Raw genomic sequence first — 21,009 nt, 5'->3', positions numbered from 1 at the left:
TGAATTAATTCATCCATCCATCCACCCGCATATGTAGACATAGATACATGCAGAATTTAACCTTTTTACAAGTCACATAGTTCCTGTTTCAGCAGAGGATTGCTTGATTGCTCCAGGGGAAAATAGTTACCATATTAACAATCAATTGTTAAACAACAAATTAAAACTCAATTACTACGCATGAATATCTGATTTAAATCAACTTTTGAGTCAGCCATAGTCAGAGAGATCACTAAAACTTCCTCCTACTGTTAATATCCCGGTGAAGTGTTAATATGTTTATTGAGTGAATTTGGAGTCTTTGTTTATCGCCTGAGGAGAAATCTTTCTGCTCCATTACTGTGGTTTGTGATGGGTTTTATTTACTGCACAGTGAAGACGGTGGTAGGAACAATAGCTGTGGAAAACCACTGACTGATGGGATTTTCAGGCCAAGAGTATATAGTCACCTCTGCCAAGGAGGTTTTGTGATCAGGTGGGTTCGTTCGTTTGTTAGTTACTTTGTTCATTTTTTTAGCAGCAAAACTCAAAAAGTTGTGGACAGATTTTGATGAAATTTTCAGGAAATGCCAGAAATGGCATAAGGAATAACTGATTCGATTTTGGGAGTGATCCAGATCACCGTCTGGATTCAGGGAGTTATTTTTAGGATTCTGTACTATTGGGAGGTAGGGCTACTGGTGGAGGTCTGCGCTGTTACCACTTCACACCAGGAGATGGCGGACACGTGTAACTCCAATCCCAGCAGCATTTGGGTGTGTTTCCATTCAAAGTTTTGGAGTTTATAGAGTTTGAAAGACACACGCCCGGTCGAGGAGACGAGTCGGAGCATAACAGAAAGAAAGACAGCGAATTGTAGTGAGAATACTCACAGTGCTGGGAGGAATAGAGGAATATTCACCCGCTGCCATGACTTCCAGTTTTCCAGTGAGACCATAGGTGAGACTGTCGGTGCATCTGTTGGCTCCAGCAGGCAATGCTTCCACCATGACAGTCCACCCGTAGCAAAGCCAGTACTTTTCCTCACCGTGTTTCTACCCCACTGGCGAGGGAGTAATCGGTGAATGCAGTGGTGGGGGGCACATGGGGACGGATCCAGGAATTTTTTAAAGGATTCTTCACTATTGGGAGATAGGGCTAATGGCGGAGGTCTGCTTTTCTAGTTTTAAAGGTTTTATATCTTTTGAATGAAATGTACTGCAAAACTATATATCGGTTACACAGTGGTGGCAGACCACAGATCTCAGATACTCCTTTTGCAGATCACTGTGGTGAGACGCTGTACCAGTCAGAAAGAAAATAAAGGTTAAAACTTTAAAAATGAAATCAGATTAAACTTCTGGTTAGGGTAAGGGTAAGGGATAAGGTAAGGTTTAAGCTACCAGAAGTTAAAAGTCAAAAACCTGACCTGCAAAACCACATTACAAAACGTTTCATAAAACCAAATAAACAGTCTGCATACAGGAAAAAAGCTAATCCAATGAAAACATGAAACAATGAAGCTATGCTAGATATGTAGAAAATATAGCTAAATAGTTATGTAACCCAAGTAGCTAAATGTAAAGCTAACAGGCAATGCTATGTAAGCTACATAGGCTTTCTATCTATATAGCTAAAAGGGACAAAAGCTGCATTAGCTACTTGGACAATGTAGCTACATAGCTAACATAGCTAAAGATAAAGTAAACTAAGCCATGCTATCTGTGTTGGATTATGCTACATTTGCTTAAGTTTGACCAATTTTAGAAGTAGTTATTCAAACAGTGACTTGCTTTTGCTGTGTTAGCTTTAGCTCAAGCAACAGCAGCTACTCTGGCTTAAAGAGTAATGTTAACTACATAGCGAGTGAAGCTATATTAGTTTTAGCCAAAGCTAACAAAGCTAAAGTGAGGTTTGGGAAGTCATTTGGTTCTTCTTCAGTTGCACTCTGGTGATGATACTCATCAACACAAACACCACCCCAAAGAGGGCGTCTCCCCCCTCATGGTCTTGCAAATGGTTGGAAAGGGACAGGTTATATGAAAATACAAAACTTGTTGGAGCCTCAGAGTGATGCATGGACAAGCTACAGGTCAGGAGGAATCCTCCATCAGAAGGCAGTAACTGAGAGCTGACAACAAATCCAGAGAGTGTTTGAATTCACTCTCTTTGGTGGAAGTCATTGCTTAACTGTACGTTTACACAGGCCTGTCCAGAGATTTGGCTGGGCCACTGAGACACCCAGTGAACGAGCCCTCCCAAGTCATGTTTAATTGATATCATGCATGTGTGTTGCATTGGTGCAAGCGTCCTGGCTAACTGTTACTTCATTTTGGAGCTGAAAAGTATGTCAAGCTATTTTTGGAATCTAATATTTAAGTTTTTTTTTGCCACTGTTTAACTATGTTTTCATCACTTTTTCTGCTCATTTTGCCACCTTTTTCATTTTTCCCCCCATTACTTGAAGTTTTAACTCTCCTGCTCCTTTCCAACAATTTATGCCCTTTTAAACCTTTTTTTTTTGGCCACTTTTCACACTTTTATGGCATTGTATTTTGCCACTTTTTGAACATTTTTACCACCTTTTAACACTTCTTCTCAATTTTCCCACCCATTTCAGCCCTGTTTTTTTTCTGCATTTTTGTAACCCATTTTCATCACTAACCCCAATTTTTCATCACTGAACCTATTTGGCCACTCTTAAACCACTTTTCACCACTTCAGATGGCCCTTTTTTCACCCTTTTGCCATTTTTAATAATTTATGCCACTTTTTGCCTATTCTTCCCTTTCCAACAATTAATGGCATTTTTAACCCCGTTTTGCCCATTCTTGACATCTTTTAACACCTTTTAACCATTATCCCACCCACTTTGGCCCCTTTTTGCATTTTTGTAACCCATTTTTGCCACTCATCACTTTTTTTTTTTTTTTTTTTTTTTTTTGGTAGCACTGAACCAGTTTCCCAACTTTAACCCATTTTTCGCCACTATTCCTGCCCATTTATGCAACCTTTTTCTATTTTTATCCCAAGCTGTTTAGTTTAATGAGTCCCTCCACATAGTTTACATTACCAACAAAGGTCATTCCTTTTGAAAAGGTTTTGTATTATATGAAAAAATAATTAAAAAATAACTAGAAAAATAGAAAATATGTTGAAAATATTGTTATCACTTTACAATGGACCATGATTTTGCTGACCCCCATGGGGCCCCGCAATTGGCTGGGCCCCAGAAAGCTCTCCCCTTTATTCCCCCGTATGGGCAGCCTTATGTTTACATAAGGTACATTTAATTTTAGCCACATAACCACTAAAATTGTTTCTTATTTAGAATATACTGTAATAATTACACTTTAAAAAAATGTGTTAGGAACCTTTTGTGTATTGATGTTTAGACAGAGAAGGGTTTTATTGACATAGGTGTGATTATTTTCAAGGTTCATGAATAGATTATTTCAATTAAATCACATCTGCATTTAACTGACCATATGGACATTTGATAGAATTAATAATAAAAATATTTTTCAAACAGGAAACAAATATTGAAGATCAATGTTAGAGACGCTGTTTACTCATTGCATTCACCTTGATGAGTTTAATCAAAGAGGCTCTTCAAACTGAAACACATATTCTCACCCAAATGCACTAATTTTTCAATCTGTGTCATTTGTTTCAGTCAGCCACACAAACATTTTCACACAAACACACACAGACTCAGATTGAGAGTATGCTAAGCCCTGCTGTTTGCCAAATGGCCTTCGTCGGACAAGAAATGTCGAGCCGAGCAGTCTGTGACAGTAAAAGCCCTGGAGAGATGGCTGCTGGCCTTAACCTGCAGGGAAATGGACATTACTCAGACAGGCTCACACACTTTGCATGCATCAAGTGCCTGCAGCCATGCTTAAATGCATCCTCTGATTGCAGAACTTGCACACACTCTTATGTAAAGCTCAGGAATCTGTGTGTGTGTGTCTTCTTCTTGTACACACCTTTGCTTCCTCCTCTGTCTTACAAGCTGTTCTCTGTGCCAGGGGCCCCATTAGCGGTGTCTGATAGCTTCGGCCCCTCCTGTTTCTCAGTCTTACTGTCAGGATTATTGGCCTGCTCTGGTGTACAGCGTCTTCCTGTTTACTGCTGACGTATTGCTCAGAAACTAAAGAGAGGCAAGCTGCCAGGATACACAACCTCAGGGAGGTTGGCAGAAACACCCAAGAGGAGATCAAATATTTGATCCTGCTGTGTTCGATTCATCCAAACCCTCACTTGAACAAAAGGCTGTCACATCCCTCCTACATTAAGGTCTATCACTCTCTCCTGCTGCTGGATGCTGGGTTTTCGATGACGGTGGGATTTGTGTTTGGAGTCAGCGAGAGAGGCAGCTTGGCTTCTTTTCGCTGTTTGTTGGAGGTTGTTGCTGACATTGTACAAGCCCAGACTTCACAATGTGGGAGCTGTTCAAAGTACTTACTGTACACCTGACAGAGTCTTGTACACACAGTACGTCATCACATCATAATAAGTTCCATTACATTGCTCCATCAATCTTTATTTTTATAGCACCAATTCATAACACTTTACAAAGGGGACACCTCTAACCTTGCAAAGCAGATGGATATGCCTGTTTCCTTGTTTTTCACAGGCGAATCCATCTTGTTAACTCCCGTCTGAACCATTAGACAGGGCCCGGTTAGACAGTGACAGGACCAATCAGCGACGAGGGGCAGTACCTTCAGGCAGGCGGAGTCGTGACGTAAACAAACAGCAGCAGGAGCTGGTGCAGTTATGGAGGAAGAGATTAGCATGGATGCTGCTAAAGCGCCAGTTTTATCAGAACTTGATGACATGTCTTCATGAAAAGAAGAACAAAGAACAGCAGTGAGTTGTTTTCTTTTCAAAAACGACAAAAGTCGAGTTCTTACATGTCTATAGTCGCCATGTTTCACATTATTCCTCACTAGCTGCACGCGGAGCTCGATAGCAGCTACGTCACATGTTTTGTTGCTCTTATTGGCCTGCAGAGATGTGACAGAACGTTCATCCAGTCAAACTCCGAGTTTTTTCAAATCCTCTGCCTTTTCTCAAACGTTTCCTATTGAAGCTTTCCCAGATGGATGTGTGAAATAAATCCATCTGGCATGTCAGGTTAGGACACTTCTGTATTCTACTCCTTGTTTTATTTTATTGAACATCAAAAAGAAAACTATTGTGTGTTGTTTTGGTCTGAGGCAGCCCACCAATACTCCTCTAACTGAATATATTGTATGTCATGTCCACGTTGTATGCCTGAGCTTGAGCTAGTGAATGAGCAACCATACTGTGCTAAAGCTGACCTCAATCAACCAGGGCCAGGGCCAGTGAAGGTTCACAGCACTCTTACTAGTCAAGCAAACTGCACATTGGAGGTCAAACATGCACGGTTCAGATTGCCTGGTGTGAGTGCACCCTTAAACAACAGAAATACCACAATGACAAAAATGATGCAAACAGCATCCCTAACACATCTGTCTGAATGGCTAAATAAACTCTAGAAGCGTATCATTCAACTTGAAAAGCACAAAGTTGGCAGCACAACTCCAAACTTTATTGGGAATTCAGCTGCTGTCGATGTGCCTTGAAGCTCTTTGCCCAAGGCAAATATTTTAGCAGGTGGTAGCTGGCTTGTTAGCTAAAATGTTCGCAGTGGACACTGGCTCTGCTTGAGTAGGTGGTGAAGTTACCCGTCATATCAAAAAAACTTGAGGGTTTATCTTTTTTTTTCTTTGTCCAAACAGAAATCTGCAATCTCGTGGGCTGAAAAATTATGCAACTCTTGACATGCCAAAACCTTCCCTTCTTTGAATAGGCACTTTAGGCTGACTCCAAAAAGAAGTACATCTCCTCCAGACCCCTCATTAAAATACCCAGCTTTGCATAATTTAAGCTGTGGGCTCTGTGAGTGACAGATGGAGGCTGCTAGCTGTCTACCAGGTGTCTCCTCCACTTTTTCAGTCTCTGAACCTTACCTCTTGACCTCTTTTGTTTGCAGTATTGTTGCCTTTTGGAGATTTTAAATCAGATACTGGACATGTAATAAGGCTTACTTTGCAGTTTATTATACTGACTGTCTGAGAATTTCGCACTCCATCTTTTGAGGTAATGTAAGAAAATATAAATGTTAGCACCTTTACGAAAGTATCTGTGGGGATGCATCCAGTAGCCAGGTTAATAAATACTGTAGGTCTCATGCATAGACTTTAAAGTTAAACTTACTGCTTTCCTCTTGTTCCTCTCTGGCTGCACTTTCCTATTGTAATAATGCAGGATCAAATTCAGATTGATTTATCCTCACAGGGAAAATTCACTTGGTGTTGCAACACAACACTGAGCAGGACATTGCACAATTAAAAAATTTGGATGAATAGAAAGAGAAATATAGTAAAAATAGAGATATATACAAATGTTTTCAAAGTGACCAGTTGCAAGATGAATAGACATGGGATTAATATAAGTGGTTGGTCATGTAAATATTAGTTTGCATGGTAATGGCATGGTAAAGCCACGTGTTGATAGAAAATAGGCTTTCAACATCCATAATGCCAAAATGGAGTTCATCATCTTGATGACTTGAGCTGTTTTTCCTGACCATGTCTGGTTAGGAATCATCTTGCCAAGATCCTGTAATAAAAGGACAGTAATCTTTAACACTAGATTGGCTTGGGTTCTCTGTATACCTAACACCAAGAACAGGTAAAATTTAAAGATGGCTGGTCAAGAGCAACAATTTAACCACAGACAATGAACAGCTGCTTTATCTGTAGAACTGAATAGCTGTCAGATGATGATTAGTCCATCCAAATCCTCTTGGGACCGTTTGCTCGGTTCTGAAACTCTCATTTTTCTCTATTAGAATCCATTTTGAGGGTTAATCTATTACTTAAAGAAATAGACAGCGGAGGCATGGACTGAAGGCTTTGCCATAGCAGCCACTATTGTTTATCTGCCATTGTGAAATAAAACAGTGAGAAAAGTGATGTTTTCTTATTGGGAAAGCTTCACCCATGTGGTGGTTCTAGGTATAAGTAGCTGTTCTTTAAAATCTGTATTTTTTTTTAACATTTTTTAACTCCGGGCACTATACAACTCTCTTTTAGGAAAAGTCAAAGACATTAAAGAGTAACCCTGTTTTGTAGTTGTATTTGGTAATTTAGTAGTACTGTTGTTTAGTGAGGGTCCAAATCTTGACATTTAAATACAGAGTATTTAAGTTCTACAAATTTATAGCATTTCTGGTTTGAGAACCTCAGAATTTTGTCTCGTTTTTTTGCAGATGATGTGGTTCTGTTTGCTTCCTCAGTTAGGGACCTCCAGCAGGCACTAGGATGGTTTACAGCTGATTGTGAAGCAGTCAGGATGAGGGTCAGCAGCCCTAAGTTGAGGCCATGGTTCCCTGCCGGAAAATGGTGGATTGCTCCCTTCAGGTGGGAAAAGAGTGTTTGCATCAGGATGAAGGAGTTCAGTTATCTTGGGGTCTTGTTCATTAGTGAGGGTAGAACGGACCTTGAGATTGACAGGTGGATTGTTGCAGCATCAGCAGTACTGTTGGTGTTTTGCCGGTCCTTTGTGGTGAGGAGAGTGCTGAGCTGAAAGGCAAAGTTGTTGGTTTACTGGTTGATTTACCTCCAAACCCTCATCTACTGGTTATGCACTCTGGGTAATGAACAAAAGAACAAGACTGTAGGTACAAGCGGCTGAAAATGCTTGGCCTTAGAGATAGGGTGAGGAGTTCAGACACCCAGAGGGATCTAGAAGTAGAGTCACTGCTCCTTCGCATCGAATAGAGCCAGCTAAGTGTTTCTGGCATCTGATCAGTATGCCTCCTGGGGAGGTCTTCTGGGCACGTCCAGCTGGGAGGAGACCTTTGGGAAGACCCAGAATGTGCTCGAGGTTTTATATATCCTGTCTGGTCTGGGAATTACTCCAGATCCTCCAGAAGGAGTTTAGACGTGTCACTTGGAAATGGGATGTATAAGTTATGCAACTACTGCAATGGAATTCAAATCACCGTGTATCGTTGTTTAACAGTTAGCTTGTAAGTTTACCTCAAATGGTTATGAAAACGAAGTAGCATGGATTGAATGATGTTGTGGCTGATAAGGGATTACAATTCCAGGGTCGATGCACCTTAGCTGAAACTTGGGGGTTTTGTTACACTTTGATATTGTATTAGCACCAATCTAGACACAGATAAATAAACAGCCCTGGGTTAATTTAACCAGGTGGCAAGTCGAGGGTTAACCAAATTATGAGGTGGCATGCAGCATTGCCACAGAATGCAAGGGGGATGCAAAAAGTGGAGAGGGTTCTGGCTGTGTACTGCAGGCAGCCTGTCCTACCTACTACTGGGAGATGTCACCTCTGTTTGGGTGTACAATGTATATGCTGTTATAGGAGGTTTTTTTAAAACTTTTTTCATAAACAAAGCCTGGCCATTACATTCATGAAATAACCACTCTGCAAGCATTACAGACCAAACAACATTTCATAAATAAAATAATAAAAGGCCAAATGTAAATCCTGGGATTTTGTTATGTAAAGACCTGTTCTGGAACAGTGGCTCAGTTTAGCTCTGTTAGCTTTATAACAGCAAAAGCTTTACCTAAAGCTAACAAGGTTATGCTAGCGTGAAGCTAACATTTCTACAGTAGCCAGTGTAGCTACATTACCTTTGGCCTTAGCGTGAGCTTTAGCTAACATAGCTAATGCTAACAAAGCTAAAGCTAAAGTAAAGTAAAGTAAAGTCATACTTCATTCATCCCCAAAGGGAAATTCATAGTTTACACTGTTTAGTTGCTTTTACATATTACACACATATACAGTGATGGCCTTGCTGCTCATTGCTAAGCACTGCTGTGAGCTGTTGGGGGGTTCAGTGCCTTGTTAAAGGGCACTTTGACAGTGCTCAGGACGTGATGGATCCTCTCCAGCTACATTAGCTACGAAGGTAAAGTAGCTAAGTAGCTAATTAGATTTGTTTGCTTTAGCTTCATTAGCTTTAGCCTTAGCTACAATAGCTGCATTAGAGTGTTTTCATGGAAAAAAAGGGTTTTCTTATAAGTAGACTGAGGTTTAGCTGGTTTACATTTAGGCTATAGATTTAGTTTAGTCACTTCATTAAAAGTTTTGCATTTAGGTTTTGCAGGTCAGGTTGTTGACTTTTGACTTTTGTTATCCTAACCCTAAACCTTTACCCTAACCCTAACCTTAACCAGAAGTACAATCTGATTTGCAATGCATACAGATGCCATCACTCTGCTTGCCTCATGCATGTTCACACAACAGTTCATTTTATCATCTTGAGGAAAGATTTCAAGGAGCTTCCAGGAAAAAAGGCAGCTGTTGACATTCACACATGAGGCTCACCCTGATTTCCTTTTAGATTTTCTGGAGTTTAGCACATGTGTGATTGCAGCCCCAGAGAATGACTCAGGTTGTAAAATGAGGAGATTTTATTTGATGTGTGCCAGGAGGATACAGACCACAGATTGCACTCGCCGTAATGGTCTTGGCTCTTTATCCCTGCTGTCAACAAATGGCTTACATATCCCCTGTGTAGAAACAGCCGTGCACTCTTTGTTTTTTAAAATCACATATATCTGAACACGTCTGGCCTCCTAATGGGTGAGAAAAAGACAACTGTTGGGACCAGTTTTTAACTACTCCTCTGGCAGCAAGCAATGCAGGGCAGACTATTTATTTTTTGGGCAGTTATGGAGCTTGAATGTGTCTGTGTGAATGAGTGAGAAAAACAGAGAGAACATTAGGCACTATAACGCCCATCTGTTCCTAAAGTTTATAATTAGGTGTTTATTGGGGTTGTGTGGGTTTTCTATGTGAACATCTGAGTGACTGGCACAATCACTAAGGACACATTTCACTACCAGGGTCATTGTCAGGATGTAAGTGTGCATTTCAGTACAAAATTAACACACAAACTCATTCTGGCTAATGAAGAGACTTCTGCTGACACTGGCAGATTTGTGTTTTTGGCTTTAAAAATGCTTGTACTCACACAGTGGCCATTTTTTAATTTGCACACAAACTGTTAGTATATTGTGTATATATGTATGCAAATAGTGCAGAGAAACTGGTTGACATTTGACAGTCCTTATTGACCAGCAACTGAATAGACAAGAAATAATGAAAAACAAGCAGAATATTGTGTCTTGTAATAGTAAAAAATATGTGTTTTTATTAAGAAGTATACAGTGTTGTGAAAAAGTATTTGCCACTTTGCTGTTTTCTAAAAACAAATGTTACCAAAAGCCATCCATACCTACGTGGCCCTTTGCGAAAAGTAACCCCACATTTTTTAGAAAACTGTCTAGTTTAATTAGCTGCACCCAGGCCTGATTACTAACAGACTGGTAGAATCAATAAATCCCTTTAATAGACCCTGTCTGACAAAGTGAAGTAGCCTAAAAGATTTTAAAAAACAACATATTATGCTGCAATCTAAAGAAATTCAAGAACAGCTGAGAAACAAAGTCATTGACATCTATCAGTCTGGAAAGTCATTTCTAAAGCTTTGGGACTCCAGCAAACCAAAGTAAGTGCCATTATCCACAAATGGAGAAAACTTGGAAGAGTGGTGAACCTACCAAGGACTGGATGGACTACCAACATTGCTTCAGGAGCGCATCAACGACTCATCCAGGAGGTCACAAAAGAACCCAGATCATTTGAAGACCTGTAGGCCTCACTGGACTCAGTTAAGGTCAGTGTTCATGATTCAACAATAAGGAAGAGAATCGGCAAGAATGACATCCATGGGAGATATCCAAGGCCAAAACCACTGCTGACCAAGAGGAACACAAAGGCTTGTCTCACATTTGACTAAAAACATCTTGATGATCCCCAAGACTTTTGGAGAAATACTCTTTGGACTGACAGGGTGAAGGTTGAACTTATCCTGTTAATGGCATAAAACTAACACAGCATTTCATAAAAAGAGCATCATACCAACAGTCAAACATGGTTGTGGTAGTGTGGTTGTCTGGGACTGCTTTGCTGCTTCTGGACCTGGACGACTTGCCATAATTGCCTTTCTAAATTCTAAAACCATGTTTGACCGAAATAAGAGTTTACAAGATTTCTGAATCGAAGCCATTTTAACTCCTGTTTAGATTTTATGAATCTCCAAATGTGGTCCAGGCTTGTGACAACCTGTAACAATAGATGTGGTATTGTTTCGTGAGGTTGCCCTTTTATGAATTTTTTGCTGCTGCACTTTGATCATTATGCACATATCCCTCCCGCCCACACATTAACGGTAGTAATGAGGCCACTTATCATCCCCATCCTCCACAGCTCTGCAGGCCTGTTCCCAAACAAGGCCGCTCTGACAGGCCCAGCCTCCTGTTGCTCACAAACAGACTTGCTTTTAATATAAACTGATATTTTTTTCTCTGGCGCTCCTCTCATAAAGATTCTCAGGAGGAGGATAATATTTCAGAGCAGAGTCTAGGGAGCAATGTATTGCTTTCTCAGTCAGAGCGCTCTGACAATTACACCGGCCAGCGGCATGCAATCCAATTCTCCACTTGGTTCTCCTCTGCTGAGATGATCCCGCCCTTTTCCGCCCTCCCTCTCTGTTGCTCTTTCCATCCCCTGCTCCGCCACTTTCTTTCTCCAACATGTTGTCAGAGTGGAAACATTTCCTTAAATCAAACCCCCGCCTCATCGCCCCGCGTTCAACTTACAGCGGTGGCTGGTCTCGTTGTTATTACCACCAGATGACCTTTTGAAAAGATCCAACTTTAAAATACGCACAGGAGACATTTTCCTCACCCACATCTTAGATTGAAAATGACTTAGCATTTCTTTCATGTTTTTTTCACCCCTTCCGACGTATTTCTGTTAAACCCCTGACACTTTGAAATACCCTCATCAAAATATGAATCTCTGAGCTGCACAGAGACCGACTTGCTAAGGACGATACAGAGCCTGGAGTCATTCGTCTGTGCAGGGGCATGAAAAGAAGGGATTATACTTCATTCATATAGCCTTTTCCTTTTTTTCTTTTGGTGGAGGATAAATTCCCTCACTCGCTTTTTAACTTTATGAAAGTCTTTGGATGTTTTATTCCTTTGTGATGTGATGCTCGCTTGAGGCTGACTCCCTTGTGCTGTGCTTTGCTAGCTGACACACTGGGAGGGATCTGACCTTGAAATAACGTCGCCTTGACTCATTGAGTTTAGCTGAAGTTTTGTTTTTGCTCTTAAGTTTTATTTAAATGGTTAAGTAACAAGCAAGGACAAAAGATGAATCTAATGACAGTGGATGAATCAGTCCATCATTCTACAAACGACTAGCAAGTGGCCGTAGGCAGAAATGGTCCTGAGGAAAAGAACAAGGCATGACAAAATATCTACATGGGATTCTTGTGCACCCTGCAGTTTAAGCAGACCCAACTTGGCTCTCTGCATGCCCTCCTTTATTTGTTCCATTCTTTTCTGTGTGACAAGCACAGAACCCTTCCCTCAACCCAGGACTTTGTCTGCCATTGAGGATTGCTGCTCAGTACGTCATGTATCTTCAGTGGCCAACAAGAGCAAATGATTGGCAATGGCTGAATCAACATGTTAAGTCAACGGTGCAGCAGATTCAAACTAGAAAGCACGGGCAAATGTGCGTCATGAATGCGATGACTGTAAACCCACTGCAAACGGAGAAAAAAAAAATGCTGCAAACTGAACAAGTTTGCATCCATGCATCCATCTTTTTTATTTTTTTTTGAGTTCATTTTTGAATTTTCAAATTATATCAGGTGTAAATATGATAAATAAAGAGAACAAGAGCAGTGGAGAGACAGGGATTTCTCCTATTTGTTTGTTGGATAGTAATACCTTCTACAAAGTTTATAAAAGAGCTTTTCTAAAGGTGAAAAGGAAAGCACCTCTTGAACCCACTGTACAAATGATGGGGCTTTGTTTGACTTGCAATCGAAAAGAATATGTCTACATGCAAATATGTTTACAATGAAAATAGGCGGTTATTTTCTGCTTACACATATGAGAGAATACATTGAAAATGTGTTCCCAATAGCTCCTGAAGGGGAGACAAGTCCAAAAAGTGTGTCCAATGAAGGCTGGTCTAAAGTTGCACGTTGGGCAACCAGGGTCAATGTGGAGAATATTCTAGGTGGTGCAGCTTGGTTGAAGAAGCAGCTTATCAATGTCAAAAGACAAACTGTAAAACAAAAGAAGTTGAGCTTACCTAAAAAAAATATGGAAACTTGTTGCCTCAAAAATAACAAGTAAACTACACTTGACTTTTGTGAGTTAAAAAAACTTGTTTATTTTTAGTGTGCAGTACTTGTTCTATACATGAACTATTTAAGTATTTATCGCTAGTTTAAAATCAACTATTTCAGTTTCTCAAACCTGAGATTCAAATGTTAATTTAAGTTTGCAGGACTTAGGCTAAATAATCTACATTGAGTGTGCAATACTTTAATATTTTTAGTGCACTGTAAACACCGAAAGGTTCTTGGCACTCAAAATATCAGTCAACTGATTCCCTTAAAACGTCGAATAATACTCTTGTAAACATTTTTTTAAAGTTGTCATTTCACCAAAGGTGGACTAACTTGTGCCACCACTCGCAACAATGACTGATAGTGACCCACTGAACCAGCAGTTGATATTTCATCATTGTCAGTGTGCCATCCAACATTCAAAGACATTAATGACATTAACGTCGCCCCTTATGTAATTGCAACAGCAACTTCACTCATGGTGCATTTTATTTAATTCTATTTAACCTTTTTTTTAACCAGGAGAAAACCTCTTTGAGATTAAAAATCTCTTTTTCAAGATTGTTCTGGCCAAGAAAGCAGCAGCAAACTGAGTGCATAAAGGTTTAGTGTCCAAAGGCGTTCTGGGAAAACTGCAGATTTGTCATAACTCAAATAGCTTGAGTAATAACAAAAATACTTGAATTGTTTAAGTACTATTCACTTAAAACTAAAATGAGTTCTATCAGCTCATAAAAATAGAGTTGAAATTGCTGTTTTGGTTTTTTAAGTAAACACAACTCCATTTTACCCCCTTTTTACCTAATTTGTTTAAACCAAGTAAACTAAAGTAAATTGAGCCCTTTAGCTGTTATGGCCAAGAAGTAGAAGTAACTTGTTTATAATAAGTATTTAGAACAGGTTAAAAAAAAAATGAGTTAATTCAGCTCTGAGTAAAATTGATGTTGCGTTTTACAGTGCAGGTGGCATCACTCAAAGAAGAGTTGATGGGTGATGAAAGATGGCAGAAGCAAAGAAACACAAAATAGAAGGTGAGTGCAGATAGTTTAAGGCGTGGTGGGAAAACGAATATTTCTTCACTGAAGTCGAGGGAAAGTGTGTCTGTTTAATCTGTAATGAAACTGTTGCAGTGATGAAAGATTATAACGTTGACTACACTATGAAACAAAGCATCACTCTTACACCTCATTTGAGATAGTAGAAATTTTTTTTTTGGGGAGCAATACCAAGAGAAAATGAAACAAAAAGTAACAGTACCATCTCTGAACTCGCCCTAAAGGCAAGTGTTTGCTTCAAACTTACAACAGTTTGTTCTGTTTCATTGTAGTGTCCTGTAATCTTTGCTGTTTTATTAGTCATTTCTGGCTTTACTCAGTGAAAGTTGCATGGTGTCAATATCACAGCTACACCAGACCCTGCCTCCAAATGACATCATCAGTGAAATATGTCAGCATCCTTTGTGGGGATATTTTAGCCTCATTTTGCACAGTAATGACAATATGGAGATGCTTTGTCTATAAAATTCATATGGTGTTTTCATCTACTTTTTTGACTCAGTCTGCCGGCTTTGATGACTACAGCCTCTGTACACTGCTTGTGACCTGACCACTGGAACATCTATTATCATGAAACTACTATATTCATTTTTATTTAGATGTTATTACCAGCTTTAGCTCTGTTTTGGAGAAGAAGAGACATCTTCAGTTAATTCGCCTTCTGGCGCCTCTGAAAACCTCAGTGACGGTCATATTTGGAGACTTGTTCTGAAAAGTTAAAAGCGTGACATTCTGTTGCCGTCTCATGCATTGTTCAGCTGACTAAATAATTAACTGCTCTGCAAGCTCGTCTGATATTTCAAATCTTTGATAGTTCAAGGCAAGCCCTTCACTTAACCCAAGTACAAACTCTTCAAGAGTTTATCAAAATAGCAAAAGGCATTTGAAAGAAAAGAATTAGCAATTACAAAGAAACCACAGCTCTTCCATTAACTTTTAGTTCAGAACACAACATTCACAACATTCATCAGATGCCAGCAGCCTGATTTGAGACTAACTGCTATGCGCATAAGTCTGCTACTGATCTGACTTATTTCCCCCTTTGTCTGAGTTTTCTTTTGAGTTTCTTCTGCGGCGCCGTTAAGGATATCAGATTTCTGACCTATGAGACAAATGAGTGAAATCAGTAAGACCAAAGCTGTTTTCATACATGCACAAGACCACTAAAGATTTCCTCTTCAGAGTGAGCATCATCTCCGAAGGCTTGTAGACATTTCACCCCAATTTCTGCAGGAGGAGGATTTATCATTCATTTCATATGCTGCCATATGTGTTGCTGCACATTTACTGCAGCACATGTAAATACAAAATTACTTTGCAATCTCCAGCTTGTTATACCCTAACATAGCAGCATATTGATAAGAGCTTTGCAAGAAAAGTAGCCTCATCATGGGTACGTTTAGGTAAAATTAGCTGCTTTGGATGTTAAGTTCAAAGCTGTGAAAACGTAATTGCCCCCTTCCTCATCCCACAGCAGTTTTTAAACGATGATTTCATTTATCAAAGGATAAAGGCCATCCAAACCCTGTGTGAAAAAAGTATTTACCCCCAACTCCCCCCACTTGTTAAATCATCAACCACAGTTTTTGAAAAGCTTGAATTCAGTCACACAATCCACACCGAGGCCTGAGTACTGCAATTAGTGTTTAATCAAGAAATTCCTTAATTAGACTTTGTCTGACAAAGTGAAGCTCAAAGATCTGAGAAAGCAACACATCATACCACCATCTAGAGAAATTCAAGAACAGATTCAGAAACAAAGTCACTGACATACATCAGTATGGGAAGGGTTACAAAGTCATTTCTAAGGCTTTGGGACCCCAGTGAACCACAGTGAGAGCCATTATCCACAAATGGAGAACGTTTGTTAAAGTAGTGAACCTACCAAGGACTGGATGGACAACCAAAACTACTTCATGAGCACATGGACGACTCATCCAGGAGGTCACAAAAGAACTCAGAACATCTTAAGACCTGCAGGCCTCATTTGACTCAGTTAAGGTCAGTGTTCATGATTCAACAATAAGAGAGAGAATGGGCAAGAATGACATCCATGGGAGAGTTCCGAGGCCAAACCACTGCTGACAAAAAAAAACCCCTCAAACCCTGCACCTGAATCAAACCCTGGAAGCTAACCCCTTAATAAAGAAATAGTAATTTAAAAACAGCATTTAATGTTTCTTGGGGTTATCTTAAATCTGACAAAAATGCAAAGCACATAAGAAATCAGCAAGGGGCAAATACCTCTTTCACATCATTCTATTGAGGGTCATTTTTATTTCTGATTTCTCTTTTATGTCCTGACCTGAAACCACCCTTTTATTGTTTTATTGTACCATTTTACCATACAGTTACCCATACCTGTACCAGTATATTTGTTTGTTGTTAATTTCTGCACATTACAGAGCTTTTTTTTTTTTTTTGCAGCTTGCCTGTTGAGTAACCAAGCTGGTGCAGGACTCTGGCTGGTGTGGATGATAATGCTTATATGCAGCCAGCACATGGCTGGAGCAATAGTGGTGCATTTGTAAAGCAGCTTCATACTAATGTCTGCTTGCCCCCTTGTCCGGCAGGGAAATCTTACTGCTGCATGGGACATGTGTAAATAAGAAACCCAGGAAGAATTTGGGGGAAGTCTGCCTGAAACTTTCTAGAAATTTACATGAGTACATGTGTGAAAAAGTCCCTAGAGATCTAAATGTAAGAAGAAAGAATGGGACAGAGAAAGTTGTTAGAGTGAGGTAATATGTGGAGGAAAGCAGGACCAAAATGTGGAAAAAGTAGCAAAATAGGATTTTTTTCAAAATTTGAGAAGTATGGAGTTAAATAAAAAGATAAGATAATGGTTATAAGAAAGAACTGAGAAAGAAAGCAAAGAAGACAAAATGGCAAGAAAGGACAGAGAGATGTAGACTGGAAGAGAGAATGTAGGGAAAAAAAACAAAAGAGACACGAGGTAAAAAAGATTGGGAAAAAATTGGGATAAAGTAGAAAGAATGACCAGAAAGAAAAAAAAAACAGGGATAGAAGAGCTCAGTCGTGTCTCATCTTGTGTCACAACTCAGTGCTTTTAATTTTGGGGGAAAAGTCAAATGAAGCGGAGCTGAAATTCATTTCTGTTCTGCGGGGACTCACAGTACCGTTCTTTGGCAAATGGCTTTTCACTTTGTCAAATTTAGCTCTGTCGTATCTCTGAGGGGCAGGACACAGCAGCCGGCCAGCCGCCGACCACTGCCAGCTCGTTCTGCAGCAGGAAATTTACTACAGCTCTAACAGCATGTCTCAATTCTTCTCATACCAAGACTTCCTTTATTTCATTTTCTATCCTCATGCCCATGCGAGCTGGGACTTCTTTCTATTCTAGCCACAGCAGGCTTTATGTATATTTTTTGGAATCCATTTCCCTGTCATTATATGGATCTTTTTTTATTAGAATCTCTGGTTTGTAAATCAAAAACACTTTCTGAGAGTTTACCAGAACAGAAAAAGCTCATTCTTATTTAAAGGTCTCATGTCAGGTGTGTGCCATGTAATCCTCTCTCATTAGTCATTCTTTATTTGTTCATGCCTGTTAATGTCAACAGAAGTGTTTGTTCCCATCACATGCCAGAGGTTTGCATGCATGTACAAACATGTCAGAACAAACACCTTTACTAGACTGTGACTAAATAAATATGAACATAGTTGCTGGTCTCTTTTCTTACCAACTGCAATCATTAACACTAGGACATATGGACGACCTGCTCTGTCTGCTTCTGTTGCACAAATCTGAAGCCAAATCACCCTTTCTACAAGTGCTGAAATGTCGCTGGTGATATAATGGGGCCAAGTCATATGTAGAAGGGAGTTGGCTGGTGAAGCCATGGTATTGACGTACCCTGTTTTCCACTTTACAAAGCACACATTTAACTCACAAACACCAAAGATGCTTCAGGTCAGTACAGTCACAGAAGAGCAGATTCTTGTGTCAGCTGTTACGCTGGTACAAGTTCAGTGACCCCTGTGCTGATGTTCAATATGTTGTCTCTTGTTGCCAGAGCTTGCTAGAGAAAAAAGCAACCAGGCCTATAAGCCTAAAAGAAACAACTAGGCTCTTCAAATAAATACATTAAAGCTTTAACAGGTGACCCTGTAACACCTGGAAACATAATAACTGCCTGCAAACATAATAAACCATAAATGCAATACAAATATGCAGTAATTTTACCACACACATAACAGCAGTTCCCTACTGCAAACCTGTTAACTATTACATTTGAAGGTAAAAATGACTGTCTCTTAAAATTTCCCAAAAATGTAATGTGAACATGAAAAATGAAGTTGTCATCATCGTTCATTTTGGCCTTTTGACTACTGCCAGTGGGTTCAAGTCAGCTTAAGCTCAAGTCACATAAAGAAAATTAGTCATAGGGATTTTTGATTCACCATGAAACAGGAAGTTGTTTTCCCTAGAGTCTTAAAACACTCATAGAGCCATGAATCTTAGCACAAAATTATGAATGAGGAAAATAGAGGATTGATATGAATTTTGGAAAAATTCTGCAAAATCCTAGCAGTTCCTCTTGAATTAAACTCCCAGAGGGGGTTCATCTGATCCAAATATGCACTGGCTCCCTATTAAAGCAAGTTTCTGTGCTTTAAACATACAGGTTAGAAACTTACCGAGACCAAGATGGGATTTAAATTTATTTTATCAGTGGGATGTAATTACAATTTCTAAAAGCTAGAGATTTTTTACCTTCCCACAAACATCATAAATCCCTGCAAAATCAGTAGTGCTTACCTGTGTGGGAAATTTGTTATTACGTTTACAGCAGGCAACTGCTACTACATTTGTGAGAAATTCACTGTGTTTGTCACTCTTAAAGCTGCAGATTTGTATTACCTCTGTGGTTTATTATATTTGCAGATATAACAGACCTTCCCTATCACCCTGTGTAAGAGATAGGCCATTTAATCACTGTATTTATGTAAGTGTATTGATATTTTAAAAAATTAACCACTTGCTCTTTTTGGGCGGTCTTGTGTCTCTTTCATGCTTGGGTCCTCTACCAGAGGCCTACGGGGCAAGGATCTCAGATATTGTTCCTGGAATCTTCTGGAACCACTCTCCCAGTTTGGGGGTTAAAACCTTGAGTATCTGCATATATCCTCTTTCGCCGGGGTTGCTTGCATTCTGGCAGTTCCATGTCTACCCTTGTCTATGAATGTCTTGTTCCAGTAGACCACCTGTCATCAGGTTGCCCTGGTTCCCCAACACCTGACGCACATCTTGTTGACTCGGATGACATCTGCGCCATTATTTCTTGTGTTGAACGAACTTATTTCCAAAGTATACGCAGGTATAGGTGGTAATCATTTTAATGCCTAAGCAACCATCAACTATAAACTTCTTATTTAACATTTTTCTTGTCAAAATTTCCATGCAGACAAAACTTAATGTCTGAGGCTGTAAGAGGCAGTGTTGGGTTGCATTACTTCTAAAACGATCTTGTTAGATTATTGCATTACATACTGAGAAAAGCAACTGACTAACTACGTACTGACTTAGCTGTGTTAACCCTCTGCTGTCACACTGGTACATACCAAGGTGCCAACAGGACAAAACAATGCAAATGCCTTGTGGGGCTTCTTTTTTTCTTTCTCTTTTTTGTGGCAACAGAAGAGAAATGAAACTTGGGTTCTTTCAGTAATGGATTACTTATATGAACTTTAACTTTTAATGGTATCTAAAAACAAAGGAATACCCCTAACACTGATTAAAGGTGTAAAACAAATCTTCTATAGGGTAGAAGTGTGGGTGGATCCTGCAATAGGACAAAATATGCTTTGCTTTATTGGAAAGAGCATGGAGAGAACAGGGAGCAAGGCAAGCCCAAATAACAAGCACTCTTAAAAACACCCCAAAAAAAAAAAAAAAAAAAAACATACCCACACTTGGTGACTGTAAGTTGCTTTATGGAAAAAGACAACCCAAGTTGCTTACATACAGCTAGGCAACACTTTTTTTCTTATCTACTCTGTTAATCTCAGTAAAGAGGCTGCAAGGAGCTGCATTTTTTTTAACAGAGCTGTCAATCATGAAGCATCAATTTGTATTTTTGGCACCAAATAAATTTAGAACAAAACATGTTGGCAAATCAATTTTTGGACTAAAACTTGCATGATAACTTTCATGATAGAATCTAGGTTTGGCAAAAATTGGTTTGACTTGTAATATGATGTCATGGTTTCAGCCATGTACCATCTATGACCACAACACAAACATGCATGTATGCAAGCAAATGCACATTCAAGCAGCAGTTTGTTCTAATTTCTTAAGTGTCACATACAGAGGTCATCTTCAGCATCTGCAGTAAAGCTGATGGAATCAACAGTAAATGTTATATAAACACCATTAGAGCAGAATTTGACACTCTGAATTAACAACAACACTAAGAACCTATCAGAAGATTTATCATCAAATTAAATAAGCTGTTATAAGCTGGACCAGGCCAGTCTTGTTGGCTGAGAGCTGTGGCTGCAGGAGTGCTGAGTCGGTGTTTCCAGGTGTTGATAAATGTTGTTATTGTGCTGCAGCCTTCTGTGTTGGCTGCAGGAAGTGTTCTTTGAATTAATGTTGGCACAGATCTATCTAATTTCTATAAACAAGAACATCAGCAAGAAGAATGATCATTTCTT

The 21,009-nt window shown here is 39.5% G+C and overlaps 1 protein-coding gene across 3 annotated transcripts in view; it reads left to right on the top strand.

The window, feature by feature from the left end:
• The window catches only part of phkb (phosphorylase kinase, beta), a 214,708-nt gene that overhangs the window by 130,994 nt on the left and 62,705 nt on the right, over positions 1-21,009 (top strand). The window lies entirely within an intron of this gene.

Source organism: Cheilinus undulatus, linkage group 1 (assembly GCF_018320785.1).
Source record: "Cheilinus undulatus linkage group 1, ASM1832078v1, whole genome shotgun sequence".
Classification (NCBI taxonomy): Eukaryota; Metazoa; Chordata; class Actinopteri; order Labriformes; family Labridae; genus Cheilinus; species Cheilinus undulatus.
Note: the sequence above shows the minus strand (reverse complement) of the source record. Positions and strands in the feature narration are given on the sequence as shown.